At 47.0% G+C, this 12,333-nt stretch overlaps 1 pseudogene; it reads left to right on the forward strand.

The window, feature by feature from the left end:
• The first annotated feature begins 7,473 nt into the window (after positions 1 to 7,473).
• On the forward strand, positions 7,474 to 8,161 carry LOC144118690 (protein YIPF5 pseudogene; annotated as a pseudogene).
• Positions 8,162 to 12,333: the final 4,172 nt, after the last annotated feature.

A 12,333-nucleotide genomic window follows, 5' to 3' on the forward strand; every position in this document is an offset into this window, starting at 1 on the left:
TCTCTTGTTGCCCCGAGCGCGCCCCGGGACGGGGTGACTGTTGAGTGTGTGTATGTACCGCTGGAGGACGGCGTCAATAAACGTCTCCTTTGTGAACTTGGAGGCCTGTTTCTTGCGGCGAGCCGCTCTCCTCTCTGCAGAGGTGGAACGCCGCCGCAGCGGTGCCCCAGGGTGCGTGTGGTGACGGCTGATCGGGGCCCTTGGCTCGCGCGAAGCTCGAACCCGCGGTGGGTAGTGGCCTGTGCCTACTGAGAAACCCACAATATACTGCGCAATGTCAGTGAAATATTGTGCACTGACGTTTCACAGTACATGAGGTCCAGGTGGTCAAAATTATGCGGAGCCCTCCACTACGATGTCCTTCATAGTCTCAGTCAGTTTGGGACGTTAAACCTCACAAGGCAAAGCATAAATGGAACTTTTTCAGGATGAAAAAATTTCTAATCAAGAGACCAGCTGCTTAATTGGAACTGCTACTTTCTTTTAGTGTACTAAAATGTATTGCAAACAGCTATGCTAGCATAATTCCAGTGTGGCCGCAATGTTGCAGCAGCTTATTTGGCATTTTGCAGGGAAGTCCTGACATATATGCATTTTTCTCCTCAGTGCATCTGTGATAATATTTGTGTTTTGCTATGTGTGCAGGACAATTGTTCCTCTCAAGACTTCACGGGCTTAATGCTACTGCTCAGTGCATAGATCAAGGGGCGGGTATATCTGGGTCAACAGACAATAAATGCTGCATGGCCTTCATGTCATCTTTACCACTTTAATCAGGTGGGCCTTGTATGAATTCGGTGCCGAGATGCAGCGGTATGCTACCAAAATTGCTTTCAGCTCACAGGCCTGCTGTGCTGTGCAACCCTTCCATTTGGTGGCACATCATCAGTGGAGCTCATGGTAGCTGCTGTTGCTTAGCTTGCCTACATTTTACACATGCAAGCACTCCCTTCTGCTAGCATCTGACACTCCTCAAATCACTTATACAAACACTCCTCAGCAGCTTTTGCACATGGTTGCTGGCTTTCTGATGAGCATCGTCAGGAATCAGTAACAATGGGAAAGAGCTGAAGATGCGGTTAAGCTAACCATTATGACCGCCATCGCCACCCGTAACATGGTGCTAACAGTGTAAAAACGTTAAAACTGTATGTTACATGCAACATAATTATCACACTAAAAATTAGCGTTGTGTAAACGTTACTTTCTTATTGCAGAAACATTATGAGATTGTTCTCTGCGTTGTGGAAGTTTCCTAAAAACGTTACCTCATTGTCAAAAAAGAGGAAATTAATAACTTTCAAATAACATTACTCGTTAAGATTTTATACCATTCAGATAACATTGCCACAACGAATTGCGTTACTTGCGATGACTCCAGGTGCATGGTAGTTGCCATGAAATCCAACCCGAGATAGCAATGTTAGCTCCAAAAGTCTTTTCTAGACTGAACAAGACACTGTGGGTGACAAAATCTAGACTGACTTCCGGCGCCGGTGGTTGTTTTGGTCAGCGGTGCGTGACAGTTCGAAAAAATTCCGGGGGGAGGGGTGCTGAAGCCCGCCCACTCCCCCTGGCAACACCCCTGTTTATCTGGTCCGGTCCAGGAGCGGTGTTCTTACGCATGACTTCAAGCTCTGCCCTCATTTACTCAACATTTACTCAACCGTCTTGGTCCATCACTTCATTGGGTGCACCGGTGTACGCAGGGAGAAGGTAGGAGGATCTCAGATCGAGGATTTTCCGTGCAACGATTTTCCATTCAAGTTCTGCAATGAGGGCTTCGTTTTCTCCTTTACAGCTGTGCAGGACCTTACAGAGCGTGTCTGTTTGCTCTTTCCGGTTTGAGTTCGGCTCGATAAGGGATCTGAGGAGTCCCCATGCTTTAGCCATTCCCATTCTACCGTTGAGCTCATCCCACAGCTTGAGCCAGTTTTGGTTAGCAAGGTTATGTGCGTAGTCATCCGTTTCCTTGGATGGGTTCTGCAGTCTTGAAGTTCAGCTTGCGATTTAATTTTCTCTTTTTCCACCTCCTTGTCAGATATCTCCTGGCTTCCCACAGATGTAACAGATGCGGGTCAACGACCGGAGTTTCCACCGTGGTGTTCACTGTCGCAGAGTGCCTGGCGACGGTTTTCATCTAGAGCGCTGTCCATGCCTCAATATCTATGATATTTTCGTCCGAGAGACGTGTGATTCCCTCTCTCCACTTGTCCTATTTCACAATCTCAGTCTTTCCAAATGGTTTACTACATTTCACTCCGTGAACATTTCAGAAGACGAAGTAATCGCTGCCCAGGGACTCGTCAGAGTTAGACCAGGTGGCCCGCAGGCAGTCTTCCAGAATGGCAGGATATTGCGATCCTGATGCACGGCAAGCACGGATCTATTTTTGAGAGTGTATGCATAAGTATGCTGAAATTCAGAAACTTGCTCCTGAAGCTCCCGAGTTGCTCGAAAGAGTGGAGCATTTGGTGGCGCTTAGAGAGTTTTAACATGACAAGGCCACAACCCACCAGGTGAATAGTGTTGTTAATTATTGCTCATTGTGCTGTGTAAGTGTATTTGTGTATTGTGGTTCTTGGCAAAGTCAGGCAATAAGGAAAAAAGTGGTTAATGTACCTGGCTGTCACCCAGGAGGCCCGGGTTCGATTCCCGGTGTCGGAAAATGCGGTCTCATGGTGTGTGGTTAGCACTCTGAACTCTGAATCCGGTGATGGGAGTTGAAAAATCGCCGTGAGACCTGCTCGTTTTTTTTACCAGTTTTAATGCTTTCCACACTTCTTGTGAGTCCCCTTACGCATGTTCATCGTGCTCCGGCGTATTCTAGAGGATTCTGCTTCCGGCCGCGCTAGCGAACGGACGCGTTATCATGAGCTACGTCGGAGCGGTGTCAGCGGCCTAGCGCGGCCATGGAAGCTGTCGTGTGCCAAAAGCAGCGGCGTACCGTGCGTGTGTTGGCAACAGTGGACACAAGCTACATGCGTGCGTATTGATGCTGTGTGTGTGTGTGTTGTGCCGGTGACACGGCTTCTATGTTGTGTGTCAGTATTGTAACATGTTCTTAGTTGTGCAATAAATGAAGTGCAGACACAACAAATGGCGACGAGGACCGCATCACGAACGCTCCAAGAACGGCCTGAAGATCACCACATCAAGCGACAGTAAATGGCAGCCGCAAGAAGAGCATTGACAAACACAAAGTGTCAGGCTTAACTCTGCTAGCCCTACGCTGGGCGGGAGAGCAATGGCAGCTCAAGCAGCGCTAATCGGTAAGCTCGACAGTTTCGATGACACTGTTGAAGACTCGTCGTCGTATATAGAAAAGGCGGACGAATACTTCGCGCTCAACAGCTTTCCGGAAGAGAAGAAGGTAGCGGCTATAATTACAAGCATGGGAGCGAAAACTTACGCTATTCTTCGCAAGCTGACCACGCCGAACAAACTCCCAGAGAAAACGTACGCAGACATTAAAAAGTACCTGGGAGACTACTTTTCACCTGTGCCTCTTGAAATGTCTGAGCGACATCGGTTCTAAAAGAGACTTCAGAGCAAAGGTGAGTCTGCTAACGAATATATGGCAGAACTGCGACGGCCTTCACAGAACTGCAAGTTTGGGTGATTTTTGGACCAGGCACTGCGGGATAAATTTGTGTGCGGTCTTCGCTACGTGCAAGTCCAGGAGAGATTGCTAACCGCAAAAAAGGTTACGGTAGAGCACGCCCTTGACGAAGCAGTAGCACATGAATTTGCCGTGAAGGGCATCGCCGAATTCAAAAGCAGGGAAGAAGTGCCGACTTCCGTGACTCATGTCGAGAAGGAAGCACGACGATGTTACAGGTGTGACCGCAAGGGGCATCCACCGTCGAAATGCAAGTTTCTCACAAGTGTTTGCCACAAGTGCAATAAAGTTGGCCACATAAGTACCGAGTGTAAAAGCAAGTCAAGTGACGCCAACAGAGCACCATGCCGGTCAAGCCTTACTTACAAGAATAGGCAGGCTTCAAAAAGTCAAGTGCATGCCATTGAACAAGACAGTGATGCATTTGAACTTCTGGCACATGTCGACGATGAGAACAAAAGCAGTCCGATCTGGCTGAAGCCACAGATTGAAGGGTACACATTGGAAATGGAGATGGACACTGGATCCAAGTATTCTCTTGTGCCAAGAACCACGTACGAAGCGCATCTCTCATCTGCCTTTGGAGGCAACTTCAGTACGGTTCAAGACGCTGACTGGTCAAGCCTTCAGCCCTAACGGTGTGGCAACAGCCAATGTCACGTTTGGGAAGTCAACGCAACGCGTGCAGTTCTTTGTAGTCGACACTCCAGGACCTCCGCTCTTTGGAAGAGACTGGATTAATCGTGTCAACCTTCTCGAGCTGAGCAGTGTATTGAGAATCGACAACCAACTGGCGCCACGTGCAGATCAACTGAACAAGATCCTCGCAGCACACAGGGACGTCTTTGATGATAGCATTGGAAAACTCAAGCACATCAAACTGAAACTGCGTCTTCAAAGTGGTGTGCAACCGAAGTTCTGCAGGCCACGACAAGTTCCCTATGTCTTGAAGGAGAAAGTGAACACTGAGCTTGAACGGTCGGAAGCAGTCAGCATCCTGACAAAAGTGAATCACAGTGATTGGGCCACGCCCATAGTGCCTGTAGTGAAAGCAAATGGAACTGTCCGCATATGTGGAGACTTCAAAACCACAATCAGCCCTCACTTGGTGGTGGACCAGTATCCCTTACCCCGCATTGATGACATCTTTGCAAAGTTAGCAGGAGGACCGAAGTTTTCAAAGATCTGAGACAAGCCTACCTACAAATGGAAGTAGACGATGAGTCCAAGCCGCTCTTGACCATCAACACAGAAAAAGGGCTGTATCAGTACAACATAATGATTTTTGGCATCTCTCCTGCGCTAGCTGTGTGGCAGAGAACAATAGATCAAATCCTGCAGGGAATCCCAGTGTGCCATGCTACTCAAGATGACATTCTTGTCACTGGTGAGTCAGAAGATTCTCATCTCAAGAACCTAGAGCTAGTGCTCAGAAGACCGCAAGAGTATGGGCTCAGAGCTAACCTCCAGAAATGTTCGTTCTTTGAAGACTCTGTAACATACTGTGTTTACAAGCTCGATGGAACCGGGTTACACAAGACAGAGGACAAGATCAAGGCAGTGATACGTGCCCCTACACCCAAGTCCACGTCTGAGTTGAGGTCATTCCTTGGCCTTGTGAACTATTACGGGAAGTTTATTCCAGACAGTGCTAATCTTCTCAGACCACTGTATGCACTTCTGGAGAAATCACCATGGAAGTGGACAAAAGAATTAAAGGTGGCATTTCAGCGAGCAAAGAAGATTATAGCCTCAGAAACTGTCCTTGTGTACTACAACCCGAACCTGGAAGTACGTCTAGCATGTGATGCTGGCCCCCACGGACTCGGAGCAGTCCTTTCGCACAAAATGCCTAATGGGAGTGAAAGACCCATTGCATTTGCATCTCGAACCTTGAAGGCTTCGGAAAAGCAGTACTCTCAGATAGATAAAGAAGCACTAGCCATTGTCTGGGGTATACAAAAGTTCTATGCATACCTGTATGGAAGACACTTCAAGCTGATCACAGATCATCAGCCTCTGACACATATCTTTGGCCCAACCAGCAGTGTTCCTGTGATGCAAGCAGCACGCATTCAACGTTATGCCTTGTTTCTAGCTGGGCTCGACTACGAGATACAGTACCGCAAGTCATCGGATAATGCCAATGCAGATACATTGTCACGCCTTCCTCTTCCAGACAGCCCTGAAGACAAACCAGATGAAGCTGAACTTTTCTACCTGAACCAAATGGAGCAACTACCTGTAACAACTCAAGTCAGGCAAGCCACAGAGCGTGACCGTCTGCTATCGAGAGTCCGCTACCATGTTGTGAAAGGGTGGGACTCGTGCAAACAAGACAACGAAATCCTTCCATTCTACAGGCGTAGAGATGAACTCTCTTTACACCACGGCATCATTGTGTGTTGCATAAGAACTGTCATTCCAGCTGTATTGCGAGAAGCAGTCCTCAACGACCTGCACTCTGGACATCAAGGCACTGTGAAAATGAAAGCGTTTGCACGTTCGTTTGTGTGATGGCCATCTGTTGACACCGATATCGAAGCCCTCACTAAGAAATGTGCAGGGTGCTCCAGCGAGAGCAGCATGCCACCAAAGGTCTCTCTGCACCCGTGGGTAGTGCCGAGTGGACCATGGCGCCGAGTTCATTTCGACTTTGCAGGGCCATTCCTGGGCAAAATGTTTCTTATTGCTGTTGAGTCAATCTCAAAATGGCCTGAAATACATGTGATGAGTTCAACTACGGCAGAGCACACCGTGGATTCACTGCGCGTTACGTTTGCATCTCACGGCATTCCAGAACGCATTGTCACGGACAATGGTCCTCAATTCACATCGGATGAGCTTCGGACCTTTCTCATGCAGAATGGTGTGCGACACACATTTAGCGCGCCATATCACCCGGCGACGAACGGTCTTGCAGAAAGGTTCGTGCAGTCCTTCAAGCACAGTATGAAGGCCATGAAAGGAGAGGGATCCATCATCAAGAAGTTGACAGACTTCCTTTTGGCATACCGAACGACATCCCATTGTGCTACTGGTGAGACACCAGCAAACCTTTATCTCGGGCGCGAGCTACGCACTCGACTGGCACTATTACGCCCACAACCCAGTGGACGTACGTATGAGAAACAAGGGTCATCTCAACCAAGTAAGCCTCAGCGCTCCTTTTCTGAGGGGGAAGAAGTTTCTGTGCGCTCCTATAGGGGTACGAGTAAATGGGTGCCCGGAACAATCACAACCAGAACAGGGCCTCCATCATATGATGTGGAAGTTGGGGGAACAACCTGGAAACGTCACACTGATCAACTGCGCAAGGGTTACACCGACGACAAACGCCATCTGGATCCGGAACCTGAATTCCTACCCAGTATGCAAACCTCCCCGGACAACGAGACATCACCTGCTTGTGTTCCAGATGAAAACAAATCTGTATCACCTCAACGTGATCCATGTGTGAGTGCACCAGAAGACAAACTTAATACTCCTCGGGTAGCAGTTCCCGTGAGCCTCCCTGATCCTATCACAGGTCGCCCAGTGAGGGTACGTCGACCACCATCGAAACTGGATTTGTAAAAAAATTACAAGGGAGGAAGTGTTGTGTGCCAAAAGCGGCGGCGTACCGTGCGTGTGTTGGCAACTGTGGACACAAGCTGCATGCGTGCACTTGCGTGCGTATTGACGCTGTGTGTGTGTTGTGCCGGCAGCATGGCTTCCATGTTGTGTGTCAGTATTGTACCATGTTCTTAGTTGTGCAATAAATGAAGTGCAGACACAACAGAAGCAGGTTTTTTAGCGAGAGCTACACTGGGCTACCAGTCGAGCATTTCGCGGTACATGGGAGAGAAGTTATGCGCCGTTACCATGGCAACCGAAGAGGAGCAAAGTGCGGCGTGCACTTCGCCATCGCCGCGACCTACGTGGGAGAGGGGTCGCCTTACACCGGTAGCATCCTGACGCCAGATTCCAGCTTGGAATCGTACGGATCGAACGACGACTTTAGGAACGAGCCGCTGCTGCTAGAAGAGTTGGGCATCAACTTCGACCACATATTGCAGAAGACGGTAAGTGTTGAACCCCATGAAGGGCCCGGACGCGGCCATACTGCCGGAGACTGACCTGGCTGGACTCTTAGTCTTTTGCCTCGCGTTCGGAGGTTTCCTGCTGCTCACGGGCAAGGTGCACTTTGGCTACATCTACGGAATCGGTGTTCTTGGTTCTTGGCCATGTATTCTCTGCTGAACCTGATGAGTGCGTCCGGCATCTCAGTAGGCTGCACGGTCAGCGTGCTCCGGGCTACTGCTTGCTCCCCATGGTATTGCTCTCAGGCTTGTCCATCCTGTTGTCTCTGAAGGGCAGCCTGGGCATCGCCGTCGCACTGGCCGTCGTCTCGTGCGCGCTGTCTGCGTCCAAGCTGTTTGTCACAGCGCTGAGCATGGTGCACCTGCAACCACTCGTCCTCTACCCTACGCCCTTGTGTACGGAGAATTTGCGTTCGCACCATATTCTAGCACCCCCATTGCCGTCGCATGTGTCTGAGTGGATAAGTAACGCCTACGCCTCCATGACGCGCTTCAAGTCTGGCTCTGCTCACCTGCCGGGCAAAGCTCTGCTGGCAAAGCATATATAGTTCGTGTTGTGCTACGTTGCACTTAATAACTGCCGCGCGGGGGTATTCTATTCTTGCTGGGCTCAGTGCTCCCGATCTGTACCAGCGTTGCTTGGAATTCTTCCAAGGAGCTCTGGCGACTGGTGCATGCATGTTTCCTCAGGCAATGTAGTAAAATCAGGGCACATTTCTGCACCTAATGCTTCTTCTCTTGAGCTTGTAAGTTTCATCCATATTGGCAGCTGCATCTACTGTTAATTTCCATTGTTTTTTAAACCACATTCCTTTAAGTTGCTTCCAAATTAACGGCATACTTGTCTATGCAGAGTAGATATTTGCAGCTTAAGATGCAACTTTTTACTCTTTTTTCCCCGGAAAGTAGCTTGGTTAAATCTGGCAGCTTAGCCCTCTTGTGGACAGCATCTGGCAGCGGTTTCTGCATTGTTTCAAAAAAAAAATTAGCTGAGGTACAGCAGTGTACTTGTTATGGTAACTGTGATCTTAACTGAACCTTTATTATTTGGATGTTTTATTGCCCAATTTCGTTAACGCATTTGACTGGGGCTCTCTCATGTTTTGTGTAAAAAAGCACGCCCATGTGTGGCGATGCTCATTTAAGACCCTTTAGGTGATTGAAATTAATCCGAAGAGCTCCATGTAGTGTGCCTCATCACTCGATTGGGGACGAGGAAGAAACCAAACCAAAAGGACAGAGCGCGGAACTTCCTTCGCAGAAGTTCCGCGCTCGGTCCTGTTTGTTTCTTCCTCGTCCCATTGCTCTGGCACATGAAAACTACATGTAATGTATCTTGGCAGCAAATGTGGATAGTAAGGCAAAGTACAGTAAATCCCTGCTGTATTCCAGTAGCTACTTTGAGTTTTGTTCGTGTCCCAACAGCAGTGTTTTTTTTTCAGAGACTTCATTACTTCAAGTGCAGCTGTGGCAGATTCTGCATGTTACATATATGGCAAGCCAGCAAAACCTGGTGCGACTGCATATGGCTTCACAGGTTGCAACTATTGGCTTTATGTCTTTTCAAGCAGACTATGCATACAGTGCTACTAAGATCATGCTGGCACTCTACTCGTGCTCCTTCTGTCCATCTACACCATATGGCAGTAACCTGCAACAAAGGAGGGGTGCAGGAAACTATTGCAATTCAATTTCATGTGCCCAACATCTACCATATATATCTTAGCTGGCCTCAACCCTGATGAAAAAACCAGATGCAAGGGAACTTTGTGGAAATAGGAATTGAAGGCAAAGATATGGTGAGAGGCAGTTATGTGGAAACTGCCTGTGCCCAGACGAAGTGAAATGTCTGCCTTGCTAGGTGTATCCTCCAGAGAGCTGGCAATAGAAATTTTGTGCAATATATTGGATGACAGAACTGCAGGTGCAGCAGCCATGAAAGGAAGTTTAATGCCATAAAAAGCTCATTCTTAGCTACTTTTAGAACTTCTGCGGCTATCTAGAGAGTGTGGTCAAAGCTTTATCATTCTCCTGTTCTTCAGGAGCGTCCAAAGAGCTGGAAGTCGGTACGAGTACATTTCATAGTAGCGGTAAAAAAAAAGTGGATTGATGGGTATTTCCTGTGGTGGTAAAGCTCTTTTAAGCATTTATTACCACTCGTAACAGTGCAGCCAATATGTATAAGCACACATGTGAGTGACAAAAGCCCTATAACCTTCCTCCATGCTTTGGAAGTCTGAAAATTTTCTCCATACTGGAGATTGCCCAGCACACAGCCAGTTTTAACCCAGCAAAGAAATATTTAAGCTACGTTATACGACCCAGATTAGCATAAACTATACTTTAGAAGAAAATCGGCGACTGGCACCAAAATGCTTCCTAACAGTATTATTTTCGAGCTTATATGTGGTGTTTGGCTGCAGTAACAAGCATCCGTTACCCATATATTTGTTCAAGTACTTGGATTGCATTTCCTGCTTCATATAGCTCCTTTTAAATGTCCACTTTATTCAAAATGCAGCTTTCAGGGGAAGCTTTTTGCCACCCCAACAATTTTGCTGCAGTGAGGGCTTATTGTAAATCATTAACCATTACCTCTGTGCAGACTGCTATGTAGTAGACAAATATGCTGTTGCCTCATTTTTTCAGTGCCACTTGACATTTGCTATCTGATCAAATTTTCATAAATAGAAGCCCCTGACAAAAGTTTTTAAGGTTTTCTCTATCCTCTCAGCACCACGTTACCAAGCATGCTACAAGGGATTAATGCTCAAAGCAGTTCCCTCAATGCCATCCCTGTAGCATGTGCAGTGCGCCCTTCGGTGCTGTGTCCATCACATGATGCAATTCAGTTTTTGATTAGAACACGTTTGTGACATGGTTATAAATGCCACCTCCTTTTCATGCAAGGATGCTGGCGACATGCCTTTCACTTGGGCACATAACATTTCTGGCCAGTGTGCAAATGTCATGAAAAAGACGCGAGCATCAAACATATAAAGATCTTGCAGAAATGGTTCAGAGGAAATTTAAAGAGTTCTGACACAGAATCTCAAAGTTGAGGTATTTGTGTGGTTAATACTTTCCACTACGTATCAATATCGAATCCCTTAAATTGAATTTTATTTCCAATGACTGCAAGTGGCAAGCGTAGTGCCTTACAATATGGACATAAGTGCGATAAATTGGTGTTACTTGGTAATGAATTTTATTTCTGAAGACTGAATGACAAGAAAAGTGTTGTGTCTTGCAACCTGGATATAAAGATAGATCGGTGTTGGTCGGTAGATAGTGTGACATCTCTCAGCTTCTGAAACATTTAGCAAGGAGCACCGAAGCCTGCAATCCCAGCTCCTGGTGGTTTGTTTGAGGGGCATGGACACACATGACCAACAGCTAAGCCTTGGGTATACTTGTACCACATACTTGGTGCTCACCACTAGAAAAAGGACTAAGTCTTCATCAATACTTCAAAGATGCAACCCATATTAGAGACTAAGGGAAAAAGGAATGCAGTCACTGACCACGTCAAGAAGTCAAGATGTTTTGCAACTTCATAAAGCTTCTGTGACTGCATTCCTTAATCCAATGCCTGACCAGACGAGTTTTCGTCGAACCATTGATTATACTGGAGACTGCGAGCAGCATATGCCTCGACATTATATCACTTCAGCCCTATCTACTCTGAAATAATTTGTGCTGGTTGAGCTGTGATGGCATCAAAGTTCCCGTCACCTGTTCGAAGCTAACATGATGGGGCAATGCGTTCTGGATACACATCGGCTCAGCCCGTTCATCTGCTGCAAAAGAGAAATGCCTGTTGAGGGTATTGCATTAATCAAAAGCACAGCTTGGAGCTATAACAGCTGCACATCAAATGGAGTTCAGTGCAAGGATGACTCTATGCTGTATGCTCTATGCTGTGGAGGTTGAATTCATTTGGCAATGCCTTCTTTAAATATTTGGTAGTTACAAGTCTCTCCCGTAAACTAAATGTTGCTGTTTGAAGCAGCTGCATTTGTTCCTGTGTACCTGCCACACAAAAGCTGCCTATCAAAGAACAGAAATCTGGAGAATGTGCTAAAACCAGTGCAGAGTGCACTTAAAGCCTTCAAGTCAACTTTATGCAATGCACCTGAAAGCATCTACTTCAACCACTGGCCAATGCATGTTAACATTTGATAATGTGCCATGTACAAAAACTGCCAGACTTGTAGTAGCAAGTTGTCTCTGTACATCACAAAATCTTAGACATGTTCTGACAGCTCATGGAACCAACTGCAACTAGCAAAGTAGCTATGACCCCTAACCGATTTTGCACAGGAAAACTTCCATCAAGCTTCCATCTGCATGAAAGCCCACTGTGTAATCTAAATGTCTGCCAATTTGCAAAGGTGCAGATTGCCAATGCTACTGATTATCTGCAACAAGATGCTTGTTTGGCATTTAATGAAATAATGATAGTATGGCAATGTACTCTACACTGCATATTTCTCTTCGTCATCGATCAAATTTTTGTTGCATGTTCCCCCATTTCTGTACTGGGAGACACTGGTCTTCTCACTTCTACTGCACTCACCAGGCATGCACTAGTGCTCAGTGCATTAAAGTTTTTGCCCTGAAAGAGGC

This window comes from Amblyomma americanum, chromosome 1 (genome assembly GCF_052857255.1).
Source record: "Amblyomma americanum isolate KBUSLIRL-KWMA chromosome 1, ASM5285725v1, whole genome shotgun sequence".
NCBI classification, from domain to species: Eukaryota; Metazoa; Arthropoda; class Arachnida; order Ixodida; family Ixodidae; genus Amblyomma; species Amblyomma americanum.